This window comes from Oncorhynchus masou, chromosome 20, assembly GCF_036934945.1.
Source record: "Oncorhynchus masou masou isolate Uvic2021 chromosome 20, UVic_Omas_1.1, whole genome shotgun sequence".
NCBI classification, from domain to species: Eukaryota; Metazoa; Chordata; class Actinopteri; order Salmoniformes; family Salmonidae; genus Oncorhynchus; species Oncorhynchus masou.
In genome coordinates, this window is record NC_088231.1 from 5,103,018 (window position 1) to 5,126,950 (window position 23,933).

At 40.3% G+C, this 23,933-nt stretch overlaps 1 pseudogene; it reads left to right on the top strand.

Moving 5' to 3' along the window:
• The first annotated feature begins 1,742 nt into the window (after positions 1–1,742).
• Positions 1,743–21,495, top strand: LOC135506458 (butyrophilin-like protein 2; annotated as a pseudogene).
• The last annotated feature ends 2,438 nt before the right edge of the window (positions 21,496–23,933 follow it).

The window sequence follows — 23,933 nt, forward strand, 5'->3', positions numbered from 1 at the left end:
TGCTATTTTGTTCTTCTGAAATGGTCTACGTTTTCTTCATATCATGTTTTTGAATAATAGATCTATTGTGATGATGTAGGCTTTTGGATTTATTAGACGTTTTAAAATGTAGAAGTTCCAAAGGTCTGCATCAGTGGCTTGTAGGCAGTGAGTGGAAGCCAGGAGATGCTAAATGTGTTGATGTTAATTAAAGGTCAATTACCGTGCAACAGGCAGATATTTGCATGACAATCACAGGCTGACAAAATGCCATTGCCACCACAGCCCTAGTTGTGCATCAGTAGTAATCATGGCCGAATACTGTCCAGGGACCATGACTTCCAGGAGGCCATTGATTTTGTTAGTAACTCTCACTCAGATATCATTAACATGGCATACAGTGCATTCGGAAAGTCTTTAGTCCCCTTGACATTTTACACATTACATTACAGTCTTATTCTACAAAGGATTAAATTGTATTTTTTCCCTCCTCAATCTACACACAATAGCCGGTAATGACAAAGCAAAAACAGTTTTTTAGAAATTTCGGCAAATGTATTAAAAATACAAAACTGAAATATCACATTCACATAAGTACTCATAACTTGGTTGAATGACCTTTGGCAAAAAATTACAGCCTCGAGTCTTCTTGGGTATAACGCTACAAGCTGTACTTTGCTCCATTCATTATTCCTTGATCCAGACCAGTCTCCCAGTCCCTGCTGCTGAAAAACATTCCCACAGCATGATGCTGCCTCCACCATGCTTCATCGTAGGGATGGTGGCAGGTTTCCACCAGACGTGACGCTTCGCATTCAGGCCAGAGAATCTTGATTATCATGGTCTGAGAGTCATTTTGGTGCCTTTTGGCAAACTCCAAGCGGGCTGTCGTGCCTTTTACTGAGGGGTGGCTTCCGTCTGGCCAGCCTACCATAAAGGCCTGATTGGTGGAGTGCTGCAGAAATGGTGGTCCTCCTGAAAGGTTCTCCCTTCCCCACAGAGGAACTCTGAAGCGCTGTCAGAGTATCAACCAGGTTCTTGGTCACCACCCTGACCAAGGCCCTTTTCCCCTGATTGCTCAGTTTGGCCTGGCTGCCAGCTCTAGGAAGAGTCTTGGTGGTTCCAAACTTCTTCCATTTAAGAATGATGGAGGCCACTGTGTTTTTGGGGACCTTCAATGCTGCAGAAATGTTTTGTACTCTTCCCCAGATCTGTGCCTCTACACAATCCTGTCTCTGAGCTCTATCAAAAATTCCTTCGACCTCATGGCTTGGTTTTTGCTCTGACATGTGTGGTCAACTGTGAGAACATATATAGACAGGTTGGGCTTTTCCAAATCATGTCCAATTAATTGCATTGACCACAGGTGGACTCAATCAAGTTGTATAAACATCTCAAAGATGATCATTGGGAAACAGCATGCACCTGAGCTCAGTTTCGAGTCAATTAACAACAGGTAGGAATACTTATGGAAATAATCTATGTTTTTTATTTGTAATAAATGTGTGGTAATGTCTAAAACCCTATTTTCACTTTGTCATTATGGGGTATTGTGTGTAGTATGATGAGGATTTGAAAGAAATCTATTTCAGAGTAAGGCTGTAACGTAACAAAATGTGGAAAAAGTCAATGGGTCTGAATACTTTCCGAATGCACTGCACTTTACCATTCAATGAATGGGTCCCCTTTCATAATGAGCACAAACTGTTGTAGAACGCTAAATGTTAAATAATTCAACCTTAGGTGTGGTGAAAGTGGAGATAATGACACACTCTGAGGGAGGGAGTGGACAGACTCCCTCTTTTTCTCGCTGGTCTATTACCACTCTCGTCTACAAGGTAAGAATAATTATTTAAATATACTATGATATTCAGATTCAGCCATTAATCTACCGGATTATCAGAAGATCCCATCCATTTTCAACCACAAAATAACAGGAAATGAAGGTGGAGGGACCATGCAACCATGTCTCCCTCCACTTACAGAAAATCACATGGTTTCACATGTGAAATCATGTGAAAACTTGTTTTTGGAACACTTCACATGTGATCATGTTTTCACATGTGTAGTTTCATGTTATCCCATACTGCTTTACATGCTATCACATTAACTTCACATCACTCAGCTTCTATTACTATGGTTTTCTACACTGTATGTTCTATGTAGGATCAGTGAAAGTCCAGTGTTCATTGCTATATTGACCAACCATTTTTTATGACTTGACATGATAACATAAACAAAATAGTACAGCTAGACTGTCTGAAAGTTTTAAAAAAATCAGCCTCTCAATCATTATTCAATAGTCTCTGTAGCTGATCATAGGACTGTTTGATTTATTAATCCATTCAGCTGGGTAATGTAACAGTGTTGTCCTCTTTCTTCAACACAGGAGTATATGCCTCAGAGTACTGATACTGGCTGCTTTCACCGTTACCATCACAGCTCAAAAACCTGGTGAGAATGTTTACTCTGTTAATTACATTAGTTTCCATTTACCCACTAAAACAATCTCTAGGTTATTAAAGACCTAAACAGGACTTGAATGAGTATTCTTCTATCACATGTTCTTATTTCCTTCCTCCTATCCTCAGACCCAGAGGTCATTTTGACCCGGTTGAATGCCTCGGTCACTCTACCTTGTGAACTCTCACCTCTCTTCAATGTTGAGCCATTGGAGGTGCGCTGGTACCGGTCCGAGAACTCCTACAGCCCTGTCTTGTTGTACACGGATCACAAGATCCATTAGGATCCCGTGGACCCCCGGTACAGGGGCAGGGTGTCTCTAACTGGGGGCTGGAGAGAGGGAATGTTTCCCTGACACTGGAGAGGGACAGGTGGAAGACAGAGGGGAGTATGTGTGCCATGTCAGCAGCGAACAATGGTATGAAAAGGCCAATGTGTATCTCTCAATGAATGGTAAGAGGCTGGTGGCTGTAACGGTTTCAACATGATTTGATATCTGCAACACTGCACAGAACTCTACATCAAATATAGAATACTCACAATAAGGTGCCAGTTATTTTTACAACTTTAAAGTAATCCACAGGAAAATGTGATACAATAGTTTCTCACAATTGTTGTTTAGACGACATCATTGTAGTTTCCCTCCACACTCCCTTATCTCTCCATCAGTGACTGGCAGCGCCCCAGTTCTCTCTCTTGCCAGTGGAGGAGGAGGTCAGGTGAACGTTACCTGTTCATCAGAGGGCTGGTCACCACAACCTAAACTCACCTGGAGAAACAAAGAGGGGAAAGAGATAAAAAAATGAACAAGTACTCTTCACCTCAGGTAATTACGTAGACAGTAATAGATCAATACTAGAAATTCCCTCTCTCTCTCCCCCCAGTTAATAAAATGGCCAAAGTTGTAGGCCTAACATGCGTTTTCCAAAACACCACGCAGAGAGAACATTTGCTAAGTGCGCCATTGGAGTGTTGATAAAGATAGGGTTGAAAGAAAGGCAGCGCTGCTCCCAGATCAGCTTTCTGTATTCAAATTCTTACAAATTCATTAGAATGAACACTGACGACTGATATTGAGGAGGACTATTCTATTGGCTTAGTCTATAATACAGTAAACTCCAAAGTATTTGGACAGAGACATTTTTTATTAATTTTGGCTCTACTCCATTACACAATGATTATGAGGTTAAAGTGCAGACTGTCAACATTAATCTGAGGCTACTTTCATCCATATCGGGTGAACCGTTTAGGAATTACAGCACTTTTTGTTAGTCTCCCCAACCATTTTAGGGGACAAATTCACTGAAAGTATTCAGACCCCTTCTGTTTTTCCACATTTTGTTACGTTACAGCCTTAATCTAAAATGTATTAAATTACTTTTCCCCATTAATCTACACAGAAGACCCCATAATGACAAAGCAAAAACAAGTTTTTCGAAATATTTGAACATGTTTTAAAAGTAAAAAATGGAGGTCCGTGTTTTAGCGTCGTCCGGGTTAGGGAGGTTTGGCCGGTAGGGAAATTTGTCTCATCGCGCACCAGCGACCCCTGTGGCAGGCCGGGCGCAGTTAACCGAGGTTGCCAGGTGCACGGTGTTTCCTCCGACACATTGGTGCGGCTGGCTTCCGGGTTGGATGCGCGCTGTGTTAAGAAGCAGTGCGGCTTGGTTGGGTTGTGTATCGGAGGACGCATGACTTTCAACCTTCATCTCTCCCACGCCTGTGCAGGAGTTGTAGCGATGAGACAAGATAGTAGCTACTAAAACAATTGGAAACCATGAAATTGGGGAGAAAAAGGGGTAAAATTCACAAAAATAAAATAAAAAATAAAGATCATCATATTTCTACAACTTGACTGTGTGGTAAATTCAATTGTTTGGATATGATTTTGAAAGGCACACACCTGTCTATAGAAGGTCCCACAGTTGACAGTGCATGGCAGAGCAAAAACCAAGCCATGAGGTCGAAGGAATTGTCCGTAGAGCTCCGAGACAGGATTGTGTCGAGGCAGGCACAGATCTGGGTTAGGGTACCAAAAAATGTCTAGATCATTGAAGGTCCACAAGAACACAAGTTTGGAACCACCAAGACTCTTCCTAGAGCTGAGTAATTGGGGAGAAGGATCTTGGTCAGAGGTGACCAAGAACCCAATGGTCACTCTGACAGAGCTCCAGAGTTCCTCTGCAAAGATGGGAGAAACTTCCAGAAGGACCACCATCTCTGCAGCACTCCACCAATCCGGCTTTTATGGTAGAGTGGCCAGATGGAAGCCACTCCTCAGTAAAAATCACATGACAGCTCACTTTGTGTTTGCCAAAAGAAACCTCAAGACTCTCAGACCATGAGTAACAAGATTCTCTGGTCTGATGAAAACAAGATTGAACTCTTTGGCCTGAATGCCAAGGTACACATCAAAAGGAAACCTGGCAACATCTCTACGGTGAAGCTTTGTGGTGGCAGCATCATGCTGTGGGGACGTTTTTCAGTGGCAGGGAGACTAGTCAGGATCGTGGGAAAGCTAAACGGAGCATAGTACAGGGATCTTTGATGAAAACCTGCTCCAGAGCGCTCAGGACCTCAGACTGGGGGCAAAGGTTCACATTCCAACAGGACAACGACGCTAAGCACACAGCCAAGACAATATATAATTGGCTTCGGGACAAGTTTCTGAATATCCTTTCATGGCCCAGCCTGAGCCCGGACTTGAACCTGATCGAACATCTCTGGAGAGACCTGAAAATAGCTGTTACGCTCCCCATCCAACCTGACAGAGCTTGAGAGGATCTGCAGAGAAGAATTCCCAAATACAGGTGTGCCAAGCTTGTAGTGCCATGCCCAAGAAGACTGTTCTTCAACAAAGTGCAGAGTAAAGGGTCTGAATTACTGATGTAAATGTGATATTTTAGTTTTTGGTCTAACATGTCTAATAACCTTTTTGCTTTGTCTTAGTGGGGTATTGTGAGCAAGTTTATGAGGGGAAAAAATTTGATTTAATACATTTTAGAATAAGTCTGTAATGTAACAAAATGTGGAAAAAGTCAAGAAGTCTGACAACTTTCCAAATTTATAATATTTTTTTATTATAATTGTTTTATCATTATTTTTCTGCTGATTCTTGGGCCCCCGACGGTAAGCCCCTACATTAATCCGCCCTGGTTTTCTGATCAACTCCCCTAGACTTTTTAAAGGTATCAGATGAATATCTGTATTATAAGTCGTGTGAAATCCATAATTTTTGCCTTATTAATTTATTTACTTTCAACTGACTGATTTCCTCACATGACCTGTTGCATGTTGTGTTCATATTTGTGTTCAGTGTACAAGAAAAGTGACTCCAAAATGACACTACATGATTTACCATTTGTAGAGTCACAAGCTTGATATAATCATTGCAAGCTATTATTAATATGGGAGCAAATACTTAACTTCTTACTACTTTAATACACATAAGTGAATTCGACCCAATACTTTTGGATTTCTCAAAATGTGGCGACAATGTACAGGAAGTGCTGTAATTTCTAAACGCTTATGAATGGCAATACACTCAAATTAAAGCTGACAGTCTGCACTTCAACCTCATATTCATTGTATCGTTTGTCACTGTTAGTAAAGGGCTAAAACAACAACAAAGGTGTCACTTCCCAATACCTTTTTGAGCTCACTGTATAATAATAATGTTGTTACACAAAATGAAATATATTGAGGTAAAAGTCACTTTAGCCTGCAATAACAAAATAGAACTCGATTGAATATGCAATATGAATCTAGGACAATGCAGTCTATGCCTATTTACTTTACAATGCATAAAAAATATGTATCCTTCACTTGTTTGTAACAATTGCAAAGATTTTGTAAACTTTGTATTTGAATTCAGTTTTGTTCTGAAGTTAGAGGTTACAGAGGTGATTTGTGGGAGGGAAAAACCTCATCTAAAGACGCACTTACCTGTTCTACGTGTGGTCTGGGGCAGTTGTTAACTTACAAGTGTTTTCAAGTGCAACTTAATTAAGCAACGATGGTTTTAGGAAACAGCTCCGATATATAACAATGCTCCTACAAGGGTTTTAACGATGAACTAAGACTCAACACTAGAACCGCCATAGGCTTGATTTCGTAATAAAAATAAATCTTCCATTTTAAAGCAATTTTCAACATTGCTCGGTTGTCAAAATGCTTAAATCACAAACAGAAAAGTATATAGAAGCTGTTTCCTTTTTCACACCGATTCCTAACTTAAGGAGCCAAGACAAATGCGCTGTTGGGCGTTGGTACCTAGGCGTTAATATGCCTCACTCCTCACTGAATGAATGCGGTCAATAGGTGAATCAGCGAGGATAGATCGTGCACATGACTTTACAATTACATTTGAATGAACTGAATGATGAGGAGGGTGAAGAGGTTGATTGAATTTAGAACAATAGTGTAATGATGAAGAATTGTGAACACCAAGAAAGCAAGCAACCGCGCATCCTCCTCAGCACTGTGCACTAAATAACTAAACTAGCTAGTTTAAGGAAGAGAAGGGCATTGATCCTGCTCATCTAATTGGATAGAGTGAAGCACTCTATTTCACCCAATCACTTCTAATCGCATGTTTCGGTCTGATCATTTAGATTGTTGCTGCCTCCTGTTAACCTGTTACTATGATAAATCAAATCAGATGTATTCACAAAGCCCTTCTTACATCAGGTGATATCTCAAAGTTCTGTACAGAAATCCAGCTGAAAACTCCAAACAGCAAGCAATGCAGGTGTAGAAGCACGAGAAAGGCCAGAACCTAGGAAAAAACCTAGAGAGGAACCAGGCTATGAAGGGTGGAGATTATTACAGAACATGGCCAAGATGTTAAAATGTTCATAGATGACCAGCAGGGTCAAATAATAATAATCACAATGGATGTCGAGGGTGCAACAGGTCAGCACCTCAGGAGTAAATGTCAGTTGGCTTTTCATAGCAGATCATTCAGAGTATCTCTACCGCTCCTGCTGTCTCTAGAGAGTTGAAAACAGCAGAGCTGGGACAGGTAGCACGTCCGGTGAACAGGTCAGGGTTCCATAGCCGCAGGCAGAACAGTTGAAACTGGAGCAGCAGCACAGCCAGGTGAACTGGGGACAGCAATGAGTCATCAGGCCAGGTAGTCCTGAGGCATGTTCCTAGGGCTCAGGCACTCCGAGAGAGAGAAAGAAAGCAAGAAAGAAAAGAAAGAGAGAATTAGAGAGATCATACTTAAATTTTCACACAGGACACCGGATAAGACCCCAGATATTACAGACTCACCCTAGCCCCCGACACATAAACTACTGCAGCATAAATACTGGAGGCTGAGACAGGAGGGGTCGGGAGACACTGTGGCCCCATCCGACTATACCCCCGGACAGTGCCAAACAGGCAGGATATATCCCCACCCAATTTGCCAAAGCACAGCCCCCCACACCACTAGAGGGATATCTTCAACCACCAACTTTCCATCCTGAGACAAGGCCGAGTATTGCCCACAATGATCGCCACCACGACACAACCCAAGGGAGGGGCACCAACCCAGACAGGAAGATCACGTCAGTGACTCAACCCACTCAAGTGACGGCAAGGAAGAGCACCAGTAAGCCAGTGACATCCCCTGTAATAGGGTTTGAGGCAGAGAATCCCAGTGGAGAGTCCGGCCAGGCAGAGACAGCAAGGGCGGTTCGTTGCTCCAGTGCCTTTTTTGTAAGTTAACAGTAAAACCTTGAAATCGGCCCTTGCCTTAACAGGAAGCCAGTGTAGAGAGGCTAGCACTGGTGTAATATGATCAGATTTTTTGGTTCTGGTCAAGATTCTAGCAGCCGTGTTTAGCACTAACTGAAGTTTATTTAGTGCTTTATCCAAATAGCCAGAAAGTAGAGCATTGCAGTAGTCTAACCTAGCGGTGACAAAAGCACGGATACATTTTTCTGCAACATTTTTGGACAGAAAGTTTCTGATTTTTGCAATGCTACGTAGATGGAAAGAAGCTGTCCTTGAAACAGTCTTGATATGTTTGTCAAAAGAGAGATCAGGGTCCAGTGTAACGCCGAGGTCCTTCACAGTTTTATTTGAGATGACTGTACAACCATCAAGATTAATTGTCAGATTCAACAGAAGATCTCTTTGTTTCTTGGGACCTAGAACAAGCATCTCTGATTTCTCTGAGTTTAAAAGTAGAACATTTGCAGCCATCTACTTCCTTATGTCTGAAACAGGCTTCAGGGAGGGCAATTGTGGAGCTTCACCATGTTTCATCGAAATGTACAGCTGTGTGTCATCTGTATAGCAGACACCTTGGATAAATGTCAGCCTCTCACCAGGGTCACAGACAACTGGAAGAATGGATTCAATCAGGGGCGTCATGTTAACTTTATGTTTCCGAATCACATCACCAAGAGGTAAAATATATAGTGAAAACAATAGTGGTCCTAAAACAGTACATTGAGGAACACCAATACTTACTTGATTTGTCAGAGGACAAACCATCCACAGAGACAAACTGATATCTTTCCAACAGATACGATCTAAACCAGGCCATAACTTGTCTGTGTAGACCAATTTGGGGTTCCAATCTTTCCAAATGAATGTGGTGATAGATGGTATCAAAAGCAGCACTAAGTTCTAGGAGCATGAGGACAGTTGCAAAGCCTCGTTCTGACGCCATTAAAAGGTAATTTACCGCCTTGTGGGTGAGTCCCAGAAAGAGGGCCAATTATCTACAAATTCTATCTTTTGGGAGGGGCAGAAAACAGTTTTCAACCAGCGATTGAGACGTGAGACTGCTGTAGAGCACATCACTCCCCCTAACTGGGAGGGGGCCAGAGACAATTACTTGATGCCGACACATCTTTCTAGCTGATTTACACGCTGAAGCTATGTTGCTCTTGGTGACCTCTGACTGTTTCATCCTAACATCGTTGGTGCAGACGTGGATAACAATATCCCTATACTCTCTACACTCGCCATTTTTAGCTTTAGCCAGCACCATCTTCAGATTAGCCTTAACGTCGGTAGCCCTGCCCCCTACTAAACAGTGTATGATCACTGGATGATTCATTTAAAGTCTAATACTGCGGGAAATGGAGTTGCCAATGACTAGGATTTTCAATTTGTCAGAGCTAATGGTGGGAGGCTTCGGTGTCTTGGCCTCTGACCCGCTGCTTTATGGGGAGAACCGGTTGAAAGTTTCTGTCGGCTGAATGAGCGACACCCTACAGCATTTCCCTCCAGAAGCCATGAGAAAGTTGTCCGGCTGCGGGGACTGTGCGAGGGGATTTATACTACTATCTGTACTTACTGGTTGCACCAACGCTGTTTCATCCTTTCCTCCACTGAAATTACCCTTGTCTAATAATTGCGTCTGAAGCTGGGCTTGTAGCACAGCTATCCTCGCCGTAAGGCGATCGTTCTCCTGTATATTATGAGTACAGCGACTGCAATTAGAAGGCATCATGTTAATGTTACTACTTAGCTTCGGCTGGTGGAGGTCCTGACGAACCACGTCCAGATAAAGCGTCCAGAGTGAAAAAGTTGAATGAAAAAAAGTAATTAAACTGTAATTAAAAAGTAAAAACCGTCAAGTTGTCAGGTAGCAAAGGATGTTTTCTCGCAAGCGATCAATGTGCAATAATATCAAACAAGTGAAGCGAGAGTAGGGAAAGATTAAGAAACTCTGACAGCAAACTTGTCTGCTTGCTGCAAGGACAGGACACACAGACAGAGTCACAAACCTCAGCGTGCTGCTCCTAGCCTGCAGCTTTTTTGGTCTATAAGCCTACAGAGAGATGAGATATTTTGCCAACATCTAGATAGGCATAAAAAACACTGACATTTTTCAGATCACAAGTAACTGTCAATATAAGGCTACGTTTACGAATATGAGCCCTAATAACACAGTATATGAATCTGACACGTAGGATAAAGAGGGCACCCGACAGCACATTCTCTAATGTGTTTTTAGAGGCTGAGAATACCAGTCATTTTAGTCTTATGAAACCAGGCACTGTGCAATTTTTATGCATCACAAAAATGTATCTATGTATGAATCTCTCTCATAATAAATGGTTGTGTATGTTCTCTCTGTATCAGATTCTCAGGGCTTGTTGAGTGTCAGTAGTTGGATGCTGTATTCTCCATCAGACTCAGATTGGCTCTCCTGTACAGTCTCTCTGTCTGAGGAAGAGAAGAGAGAGAGTAGGGTCCTTCCTCACAAACCTGGTAAGTGTGTCTTCTACACAAACAGCATATCAAATCAAATGTATTCATCACACACAGTTTACGGCAGGTATAAAAGGTGCAGTGAAAATCTTATGTGATAGTTCCCTCAACAATGCAGAACATTAATCAATATTGAATAATAACAAGTAAAAGAGTAGTGTGAAATATCCACATACAGTGCCTGTCGAAAGACTACACCCCCTTGGATATCTTTACATTTTACTCTCTTACAAAGTGGGATTAGAATTTAAATGCCTTTATGTCAATGATCGACACAAAATACTTGAATGTCAAAGTGGAAGGAAAATGCTCTCATTTTTTAAAAAGATGAATGAAAAATAAAACACTGATATACAATAACTTTATTAGATAAGTCTTCACCCCCCTGAGTCAATACATGTTAGAAACACATCAAATTTTATTGGTCACATACACATGGTTAGCAGATGTTATTGCTCACATACACATGGTTAGCAGATGTTATTGCGAGTGTAGCGAAATGCTTGTGCTTCTAGTTCTGACAATGCAGCAATATCTAACAATTCCACAACAATACACACAAATCTAAGTTAAGGAATGGAATAAGAATATATACACTACTGTTCAAAAGTTGTCACTTAGATATGTCCTTGTTTTTGAAAGTGCCCGTGAGAGATCTCTATAGTAGGAGTGTTTATAGACTGTGACAAACAATCTCTGTCTTTTTATAATGTTGATACAGATTCACATATCTTCACTTTTTGTAATGTGGCGACATCATACAAGTTTCTTCCTGTGTTCAGCCCTGGACAACATGACCCACAACCAATAACAATATTTAATGAGACCGAAGAGATGAGGGTTAAACATGTCACATGAGACACATGTCCAACAATACTGCTCATCAATAGAACAGACATGTTGAAGACAGGAGCACGTGGTCAGAGATATAATTTTAGACCTGAGTTTTATCCAGTGATGCTCAGAGGTATATGGTTTGTCGTCTGAGGCACAAGGGTAATCAAAACATCTACAATTGTTCAACTTGTTGCTGCTTGTAGTGAGATTGATGTACACTGTAATATAAGCTAGCAGTATAATATATTCTTTAATTCTGTTGAAAGGTATTTAGATAATGAGGTCCTTCTGTTAAACATGTAATACGCTCAAATAAAATAATATCAAGACTACATGACTGACTATGGTGTCCTGTCAGCTGCCACAATACAGCTTTTGTTTCAGATTCCAATGCGACATCCCCTTGTGGTCTAGTTAGTTCACTGTACCGCGGTTTGGAATTTGTTATATTTTATTGACATAATTATGATCAATTACATTAACTAGTTATGTTTTGTAAAACAACAGACGATAGTGTTACTCTGTACAATGAAAAATCAAGATTGGTTTTAACCAAAATGTCTACGGGCTTTAGAATGGAGACCTGTCCTTAGCTAGTATGATCTAAGAAGTACAACTGTTACATTTTGTTGTTCAGTTTTCCATCCCTTCCATTGATTGTTAGCTAGCGGTGATTAAAGTTAGCAGACATTTGTAATGGTTGTATAAAGAAAACTGAAACATGGATTACAGTTGCTCCTGCTCCATAGACTACTTTCAGGGAAAGGAACCATCTAACATCAAGTTGTAAAATAGTGAACTACTCCTTTAAGATGAATGCACAAACATTAAGTCTCTCTGGATAAAAGCATCTGATAAATGACTAAAATGTCAATGTAGATGTACATGATTTGATATTCTACTGTTTGTCTGAGTTAGGACAACGTACTGGGTTTAAATATATTTCTTAACAATAATAATACTAATACAATTTTTTTTACTTCTGACAGTATGATTAGAATCATTTCAATGGAGGATACATACAATGCCTAGTGAAAGTATTCACATTCTGCAGCCTTAAAGTTAAATATAAATAGGAATTAAATATTTGTTATTTTATTTATCCGTTATTTTACCAGGTAAGTTGACTGAGAACACGTTCTCATTTGCAGCAACGACCTGGGGAATAGTTACAGGGGAGAGGAGGGGGATGAATGAGACAATTGTAAACTGGGGATTATTAGGTGACTATGATGGTTTGAGGGCCAGATTGGGAATTTAGCCAGGACACCGGGGTTATCACCCCTACTCTTACAATAAGTGCCATGGGATCTTTAATGACCTCAGAGAGTCAGCCTACTCCACATTTTAAAAGGGAAAGAAAATTATTTCAACATTTCCAAATGAATAAAAAACCTCAAATCAATAACATGTCTTGATTGTTTATGTCTTCATAAATACTTGGTGGAAGTACCTTTGAAAGCCATCACAGCAGTGAATCATTTAGAATAAAATTATACTCAGCACAACACTCAGGGAAACATATATCATTCGTTTTAGTCAAAATTGCTCAAGCTCAGTAAATTTGGTTGGGAGTCATTGATGGACAGCAAATTTAAAAGTGGACTTTTAAGCAAATTTATGTCAGGACTGAGACTAGAAAATAAAAGAGCCTCACACTGTAGGAGCTCAGATGCAAAAATGTAATTACCAACGTATCGACAGCCAAGTCAGGGTATAATCACAAACACTGCGGGATGACTCGTTTATATAGTGTCAAAAGACACAGGTGTCTGTAATCATGGCCCAGAATGGCCTAATATCATTGGTTAATTCTCAAATATTAAAATGGCCTACAAAGAACAGCATACAAACAACAAATGGATAGCATACGATCATAGATTAATTTTAGACTACACAAGCTTACAAACAATTACAATGGCAAAGTCACAATAATCACAAGAATGGCTTCAGATCAAAGTCTACGTTGAGACCGAAGGGAGCAAGGGTCTTCAAGTTAAAGATCCAGACAGCCTCTCATTTTAACTATAAATGATCAAGGTCACCCCTCTCCTAGGGAGGGCATATCGATAGATGTTTTACCTTGTCCACTCAGGATTCGAACCAGCAACCTTTCGGGTTACTGGCCCAACAACCAATTTTGATAAAAACAATGGATATACTGCATTTTGCCCTAAGAGTTTTGCAAGGTTAGTAACTTCTTATTCAAAATGATTCACAGCTGTAATGGCTGCTTAAAGTCCTTCCACAAAGGATTAACTCTGGGTGTCACTACATTTTCATTTTTCATTAATTAGGAACATTTTCTATAACTTTTCTTCACTTTAAAAATGTGGAGTAGGTTGTGTAGATGGGTAGGAAAACATCTAATTCAATCCCTTGTTACATTGAATTTTAAGGCAGAAAAATGTGAAGACTGTTGTCATGACGTTGGCCTGGGGGTAGGTTTATGACAGTCAAATACCTCTTCCCCCCTTTTTTCTCTCTCTACCCTACTGATGTTACATTTGCAAACCCCTTGGTTAACATAGAGATTCTGGGAACATCAGAAGGTGGGGGAAATGAACTATATTCTGGTAATCCGACCAATTGAACGTATGCAGTGGTTCTTAATGAATATGATGTCAGTTCGGTTGTCATCTGAGACATTCTCATCAATGATAAGATGACTTAAAACCTGATGGGGCTATGGGAAATATTGCCCCCTTTGGATGAATTGTGTGCCCAAAGTAAACAAAAAAAAAACTGTCAAAAATTGCTAATATATGCATATAATAATAATTATTGAATAGAAAACACTCTATAGCTTCTAAAACCGTTCGAAGTATGTCTGTATGTAAAGCAGAACTCACAGGGCAGCCATTCTCCCAAACTCTCTCTCTCTCCTTAGAAACGTCATCGCCCCCACCCTTGCCAACCAGCTATGGCTCTGGGAACAGTTTCTATTTCTTCAGCGCGCTCCCAGTCTTACAATGAGACGTGCAACGGAGAAAATAGCACGAGCTTTGACTGATTGGTGGGCAAAATACTGAGGTGTCACGAGTTTTCAGGAGCGCTCTGGAAAAACTGACTTTTTTTTCCAATCTGGTTGAAGTGAGTTCGTTACGTTTGATTTAATCGCCAATTGTTTTGTACGTTAAAAACATCCTAAAGCTCGATTCTGCACTTAGTTTGACCAGTTTAGTCGACATATAATATGTAAATTTGAAGTTTTGATGCCCAATTTTCGTGATCAGAAGTCCTTTTTGGGGTAATTCACCTGAAGATGTTAGCTTTTGCTAATACAAAGACACACCAACTGCAACCAAACGTTATATTAGGTAAGTATAACTCCTTCCACGGCATTCTTGTCGAAGACCATCAAAGGTAAGGGAATATTTATGTTATAAAATTGTATTTTTGTCGAATCCAACATAGTAGAGAAATAATGCTAATGGCTGAGCGCCGTCTCAGATTATTGAATAGTGAACGAATTCTGTAACGTTAAAAATAAATGTAACACAGCGTTTGCATTAAGAAGAAGTGTATCGTTCTAAATATATGTAGAACATGTATATTTAGTCAAAGTTTATGATGTTTATTGCTGTTATCTGGCGTTAGCTGCTGGAGATATTTATAATTTCTCCGGTCATTTCTGCTGCATTTTTGAACATGGCTCAATGTAAATGGAGATTTATGGATATAAATTGCATATTATTGAAAAAAACATAAATGTACTGTGTAACATGTGCTATTACTGTCATCTGATGAAGATTTTCAAAAGGTTAGTGAATTATTTTTCTTTTAATCCTGCGTTTGTGATTGTGCTATTTTGCATAGCCATGTGGCTACATATTGTATGTTTCCCTAGTGGTGGTTTAACATAAATATGTGCTATGTTTTCGATGTGAAACATTTTAAAATTCTGACATGCTGGGTAGATGAACAAGGTGTTTATCTTTCATTTAAGCTATTGGACTTGTTAATGTGTGGAGGTTAAATATTTTTAAGAATATTTTTGCTTTCCCTGCGCCACCATTGTGGGCTGAAGGGGGGGGGGGGTTCCTAGTTGGGAACCCGTAGCCCCTTGTGGATAAACTCTACAGTGTAAAGTCTACACATCAGAGTTATCGGATTCACATGGAAAGGTTGTTCAATTTAAACGTTTGAATATGAAATTATTCGCGATGGGATGAAATGTGATTTTAGCTTCTAATATGTGAGAATTGGGTTTTCATAAGGTTAGGGCTCTGCTCAATCAGTGGCCTGCCCTGTGAAGAGTCATGGGTTATAAAACTTTTCAGACACACCCTTCTTGCTCCACTATATAAAGCCTTGACGAAAATGTAACCTCCTGTTCCGAGGATGTGAGGACAACGGTCCGAAGTCAGAATGGTTCAGATAATAACTACAGAACGAAGCCAACATCAGCATGAGCTTCGGTTGCGAATGGTATGAACTTTGAACTCTTATTCACTACAGAAGCGATACCTACTAGCTGTTGAGTTAGCAACAGCAGCTGCAAACGAGGGTCAGGAAGGAACAGACAAAGTATCCCATCTATCACACAATGACGTTACTACAACGTATCCAATTGACCACCAGAGACATTCTTCAAAGGGCAAAGGACTCGGTTTGGCAACACGGCCTTCCATCTACCACCAACCTACCGAAGCGCAGCTCGGAGTAAATATGTATTGCATTTTCCTTTTCCAAATGGGCGGTAATTTAGAATGCATAAAATACTGTATTTACGATAGCACAGCTTCTTCCTTTGGTCCTCAGTCTGCCCGCTCTTTCACTCAAACCCAGCACTTTTCTTTTGTGCAACAAGCTGTCATATCTGTTCCGCACGCTAGGGACGTTTTCCTACATGACGTAATTTATAATCAAGGTATGATTAATTATGTGTATGTGTAATTCTGTGTGATTAGTTAGGTATTTAGTAAATAAATAATTAAACCCAATTTTGTATTGCTGATTCAACTTGTTAGCCAGGTTCATGAAGAATTTACAACTTTCAGATGAGACTGAATTTGTCACACCTTGGTCTTAGTATTTTGTGTTTTAGTTAATTAGTTGGTCAGGCCAGGGTGTGACATGGGTTTATGTTATTGTGTTGTCGTATTGGGGTTTTTGTAGGCATTGGGATTGTGGTTGATCAGGGGTGTGTTTAGTTTAGGTTTGGCTGCCTGAAGCGGTTCTCAATCAGAGTCAGGTGATTCTTGTTGTCTCTGATAGGGAACCGTATTTAGGTAGCCTGGGTTTCACTGTGTATTTCGTGGGTGATTGTTCCTGTCTCTGTGTAGTTTCACCAGATAGGCTGTAATTAGGTTTCACCTTCCGTTTTTGTTGTTTTGTATTTATTAGTTATTTCATGTATAGTTCCGTTTTTTCTTCATTAAAAAACATGAGTAACCAACATGCTGCATTTAGGTCCGACTCTCATTCAACAAACGAAGAACGACGTTACAGAATTAAGGTGACGATTAATATTGACTGCTATTGATATAAAATATTACTAGGTCTTTAAGAGTTTATTCGGAAGATAACATCTCTATAAATAATATTTTGTGGTGCCCTGACTCTCTAGTTAATTACATTTACATGATTAGCTCAATCAGGAAATATTAATTACGGATAAATTATTTTATAGAATAGCATGTCCTACTACTTAATCCGGCACAGCCAAAGGCATGACACTGTGCAAGGGGTGTGTAGACTTTCACTATCGACTGTATATTTCCACAATGGCTCCCATTGTGTATGTTTTTATAGCAGTAATAATAGCAGTTCTAAGATAAAAACTTATCCAACAGCTGAAGGTTCAAAGTTCAGTATAACACAGTCTAATTGTTCAAGGGTTCCTACACATTGGTTGTATGACCTAATGGTTTTAGCTTTGAGACACAACGTGGAATTGAATGAAATTGACCAGGGTCACATTTAGAGATGTGCAACATAGTGAAAATTGCACCCTGTGTTTAATGGCGCAACAGATTAAACTTCTTCTTATACCTGCAATTATGATGATATTGTCATCACAGTGATGTTCTGATCTTTACGACAGGAGTGTGGCTGAGTTTGATACGGGCAGCTCTCACAGTCCTCATGGCAGCTCAAAGTCCTGGTGAGCATATCAACTGTTTGCTAGTTGCAAAAGCTCCTAATTCTTTTGTTTAGTAACACTTATCCTCTTCATAATCCATAAAAAACATGTATGCCTTATGAGCAATACAAAATGAATTGCAATGCACCACACAGGTAGTAATAACTGCTCATCAACATCTATAACAATAGTCATAGAGTATTCAGACCAGGCTTTATAAAGCCTTGTGAAGCAATGTGTTATAATGCCCCATTTAAATGTATTATTTGCACTTCCTCTTACAAGCCCTACATCTCCCTCCTACCCCAACCATCGTCACCTTGTGGTTCCCTCAAGTTCCGGACTTGACGCAGTGGAACTCCTCTATCTCTATCCTCTCTTTAATGCTGACAGATTGGAGGTGCACTGGTACTGGTCAGGTGACTTCAACTGACCTGCCTTACTGTAAACTCAGCAAAAAAAGGAACGTCCTCTCACTGTCAACTGCGTTTATTTTCAGCAAACTTAACATGTGTAAATATTTGTATGAACATAAGATTCAACAACTGAGACTTAAACTGAACATGGAATAATGTGTCCCTGAACAAGGGGGGGGGGGGGGGGGGTCAAAATCAAAACGTAACAGTCAGTATCTGGTGTGGCCACCAGCTGTACTAATTACTGCAGTGTATCTCCTTCTCATGGACTGCACCAGATTTTCCAGTTCTTGCTGTGAAATGTTACCCCCCACCACTTCCACCAAGGCACCTGCAAGTTCCCAGACATTTCTGGGGGGAATGGCCCAAGCCCTCACCCTTCGATCCAACAGGTCCCAGACATGCTCAATGGGATTGAGATCCGGGCTCCTCGCTAGCCATGGTAGAACACCGACGTTCCTGCCTTGCAGGAAATCATGCACAGAATGAGCAGTATGGCTGGTGACATTGTCATGCTGGAGTGTCATGTCAGGATGAGCCTGCAGGAAGGGTACCACATGAGGGAGGAGGATGTCTTTCCTGTAACGCACAGCGTTGAGATTGCCTGCAATGACTATAAGCTCAGTCTGATGATGCTGTGACACACCACCCCAGACCATTACAGACCCTCCACCTCCAAATTAATACCGCTCCAGAGTACCGTCCTCAGTGTAATGCTCATTCCTTCAACGATAAACGCAAATCCAACCATCACCGCTGGGGAGACAAATCCATGACTCGTTAGTGAAGACCACTTTTTGTCAGTCCTGTCTGGTAAAGCGACGGTGGGTTTGTGCCCATAGGCGACGTTGTTACTGGTGATGTCTGGTGAGGACCTGCCTTCCAACAGGCCTACAAGCCCTCAGTCTAGCCTCTCTCAGCCTATTGCAGTCAGTCAGAGCACTATTTATCATGGTCTGAGAGTCTTTTGGCAAACTCCAAGCAGGCTGTTAAGTGCCTTTTAATGAGGTCTGGCTTCCGTCTGCCCACTCTACCATAAAGGCCTGATTGGTGGAGTGCTGCAGAGATGGTTGTCCTTCTGGAAGGTTCTCCTATCTCCACAGAGGAACTCTGGAGCTCTGTCAGAGGGACCATCGGGATCTCGGTCACCTCCCTCAACAAAGCCTCATCCCCCGATTTCTCAGTTTGGCTGACCGGCCAGCTCCAGGAAGAGTCTTGGTGGTTCCAAACTTCTTCCATTTACGAATGATGGAGGCCACTGTTCTTGGGGACCCTTCCCCAGATCTGTGCCTTGAAACAATCCTGTCTTGGAGCTCTATGGACAATTCCTTCTACCTCATGGCTTGCTTTTTGCCTGGACATGCACTGTCAACTGTGGAACCTCATATAGACAGTCCAAATCATGTCCAATCAATTGAATTTATGACAGGTGTAGTCCAATCAAGTTGTAGAAACATCTCGAGGATGATCAATGGAAACATGATGCACCTGAGCTGAATTTCGAGTCTCATAGCAAAGGGTCTGAAAACTTATTTCCATAAGTTGTCAGTTTTTTATTTTTAATACATTTACCAAAATTTCAGAAAACCTGTTTTTGCTGTATCATTATGGGGTATTGTGTGAAGAATTAGGGGGGAAAAGTATTTAATAAATTTTTAGGATAAGTCTGTAACGTAACTAAATGTTGAAAAAGGGAAGGGATCTGAATACTTCCCGAATGCGCTGTATATCATTAATTTATATGTAAAAAGTTGATGTAGCAGCGAAGGAAAAAAAGGAGTTACAACCCAAAATCTATTTTCTGTTGATAAGATTAGTGGTTAAATGTTTCTCTGATTTGATCATTTGCAGCATGGGAATTGAAGAGATTCAAAGGTAGGACACATAAACAAAGAACTAACATAGTATCATTACATGGCTGTACCTTCAAGTTACATCCATATCAGTAAACCATGTGAATGAATGAATTCACCAAATCTTGTTCCTTTTTTTTGTGGGCATCACTCTAGACCACATATGTCAGAGTCAAGGCCCGCGGGCCACATCCGGCCCGCGAGAAGGTTTTTTACGGCCCCTGGGATGATCTTGATTTATTATTAGAACCGGCCCGCAGACCGCAGCAAGCCGGCAGCCCGCAGATCTTTTACACGCACCAATACTACATTTCCCACAATGCAACGGTGACGCACCGAGCAGTAGGCTGCTTCATTTCAATATTTATTGGCACAGCAGTCGTCAGCATCACAGTAAAATTAACTTTCAGATACCCATCAAAAATGGCAAAACGGAAGGTGGACACTGAGAACCGGGGGTTTCAAACAAGGTGGGAGTCGGAGTATATGTTCACGGAGGTTTGAAGGTTTGAATCACCGCCAGTTCAAGGCATTTCTGACGGAGTTAGAAACGGAGCATGGTGATTTGCCTTATCACACAGAGGTGCGATGGCTAAGCCAGGGAAAGGTGCTTCAAAGATGTTTCGAGCTTCGTGAGGAGATTTGTCTGTTCTTGGACAGCAAAGGGAAAGACACAACACAACTCCGAGACGAAATGTTTCTGTGTGAAATGGCTTTTCTGTGTGACATTACGAGTCATCTGAATGCAATGAACTTGCAGCTGCAGGGTCGGGATCATGTCATCTCTGATATGTACAGTACAGTGAAGTAAAATAGAAAATATAGGCTACTGATGGTGCCTTGAATACCGGTTTCTTTCATTTAATGTTCATGTTATGGGGATTTTTATATAAAGGAAATTTGTCTTTTGTGTCTGTTGAAAATTAAAGATTACTGACAGAGCCATAAGAAAATATTGCTTTATTTATCTGATCATATTGGAATATATTTGTTAGGTTTTCAGTAGGTTCAATTAGGTTCACTAGACTATATGCGTCATTTAAAATTTTTTCAATGAACATTCGAACAGTCCGGCCCTCGGCTTGTAGCTAAATTTTTTATTTGGCCCTCCGTCCATTTGACTTTGACACCCCTGCTCTAGACCCAACGTCTGCTCACCCTAACCGAGACGTATGGAGGCAGAAGGTCTCAAAAGTAACTGATGTTTCCACAGCTCTTACAGTCTTTAGTGAAGACAGATTCAGCGCCGGACAGTTGAACTAGGAAGTGAAGGTGAGGGAAGATTCAATTTTTAGCAGTCATAGTATGTTGTTGTAGCCACTCTGACAAGGGCTCTTAAGCACTATTCATGGTTTCTGGGTTTTTACATATGAAAAAGGTGATCATGTCCCTGATGACCCTCAAATACCAGAATTGGGAAATAAAAGCCCTTTATATATTTCTAAACCTACAAGAATCTGGAAAAGCATTTCTTACAACACTTGAAGTGTTCTTAGATTGTGACAGACAGATGCTTTCCTTTTATGATGCTGAATCATAGGTACATCTTTACAGTTTGTTTAACGTTGTGTCATCTAACACATTCTTCGCTGTATTCAGCCCTGGGTTATGTGGCAAATGTCCCTTAACAGTTAAATGACTCTGGATGACAAAGGTGGAAATACATATTAAATTAAATACCATTGTAACACTATGAGACACTAACAGGGAATTCAACCACGTAGATACAGTACACGTTAAATGTATATTTACCACCTTTAGCAACATCATTGATGTAAATCTGTAATACAAGTATTGAATATCAACAACACGGTTTATTTCTGTATTGTGTATTGACATAAACTAACCTGATATTAAATTAATGTCATTTGAAAAACTCCTGTGCAACACCTCCACTCAGTGTTCTATTCAGTGCATTGAACATACTGGACCAGGGTGCCACTAATGACAAAGACTGACATACCCATACAGTTGTGCATTGATGTATTCACCTTATTTGTTGGATATGTGTCACAATCGTCGTATGGAGGGGACCAAAGCGCAGCGTGGTGTGAATACGTTCTTCTTTATTGAAGGAAGAACACGTAAACAAGACAAACGTGACTACTAACGAAACACTGCACTAACGTGCAACTTAACATAGACAATAACCCACAAAATACCCAAAGATTATGGCTGCCTAAATATGGTTCCCAATCAGAGACAAAGATAAACACCTGCCTCTAATTGAGAACCAATCTAGGCAACCATAGACCTACATAAACACCTAGATGGTAAACAACCCCATAAATCTACAAAACCCCTAGACAGTACAAAAATCCTAGATGAGACAAAAACACACATACCACCCTCGTCACACCCTGACCTAACCAAAATATATAAAGAAAACAAAGAATACTCAGGTCAGGGCGTGGCAATATGTAACAATTTCTTACTTAACAAACAGTAAGATATCTGTCCTGCTTATGCTGTGTTTTATGGTCTCCACTCTAGTGCCCTGCAGCTTGTCTGTGTGTTTATGACAAGGGTTGTACTAGAGATAGCTTGAAGCTGACAATTGATTGATGTTGGTGAAAAAAACCTAAGAGAGGGAGTTTACGGGAGAGGGAGACAACATTGATTTAAACTGCAGAACCCAGTTCCTACATTTGAATATAAATATTAATTTGATCAACAACAAAGAACTATGCTACATTTTATCTCAGGGGCCCTCAGGATGACAAATCAGAGCAAGATTACTGAATGTAAGTACATTATTTACCTTCAGAGGTGAATGTAACAAACCAGTTGCAGTGAAAAGTGTTTTGTTGTTGTGCACTCTCCTCAAACAATAGCATTGTATTTTATTCACTGTAATAGCTACTGCAAATTGGACACGAGTTAGATTAACAAGAATTTAAGCTTTGTGCCCATATAAGACATGTCTATGTCCTGGAAAGTTGGCAGTTACTTACATAATTCTAATCACATTAGTGCACGTTAGCAACAGCCATCTTGGTTTAGGGACACCAATCCCGTAGAGGTTTTAATGGAAAATCACTCAAGTAAAAGTGAAAGTCACGAAGTAAAATGTTACTTGAATAAAAGTCTAGGTATTTGGTATTATTAAAATGTTTTAATGGAATTACTCGAATATATTTAAAAGTATTGATAATAAAATATTCCTTATTATGAAAACCAGACCGCAGAATCTTCTTGTTTTATTTTAACTTATGGATAGCCAGGGACACACTCAGACATTAATTTACAAATTAAGCATTTGTGTTTAGTGAGTCCGCCAGATCAGAGGCAGTAGGGAAGACCAGGGATGTTCTCTTGATAAGTGTGTGAATTGGAGCATTTTCCTGTCAAAATGAAACAAGTTCTTTTGGGTGTCAGGGAACATGTATGGAGTAAAAGTACATTATTTTCTTTAGGAATGTAGTGAAATAAAGGTAAAAGTTATCAAAAATATAAATAGGAAAGTAAAGTACAGATACTCCGAAAAACGACTTAAGTCGTACTTTATATTATTTTTCACACCACTGTTTAATGGCAGTGATAGGAGATAACTGAGGATGGATCAACAACATTGTACTTACTCCACAAGAAGGAAGCCCGTACAAAATAAAAATATTACAAAATATGCATCCTGTTTGCAATAAGGCACTAAAGTAAAACTGCAAGAAATGTGGCAAAGAAATTAGCTTTGTCCTGAATACAAAGTTATGTTTGGAGCAAATCCAATGCAACGCATCACGAAGTACCACTCTTCATATTTTCAATCATGGTTCAGACTGCTTTCCAACAGCCCCTGGGAGATATATCTTTCAGCAGGACAATAACTTAAAACACAAGGTCAAATATACTGTATACTGGAGTTTATCAAGTCGACATTGAATGTTCCTAGTTAGGCTGGCTAGTTAGGCTTTTGACTTAAAATCGTCTTGAAAATGTCTGTATAGCAATGATCAACAACCAACAAATGCTTATTTTCTATGATGGCCTAGGAACAGTGGGTTAACTGCCTTGTTCAGGTGCAGAACGACCGATTTTGACCTTGTCAGCTCAGGGATTCAATCCTGCAACCTTTTGGTT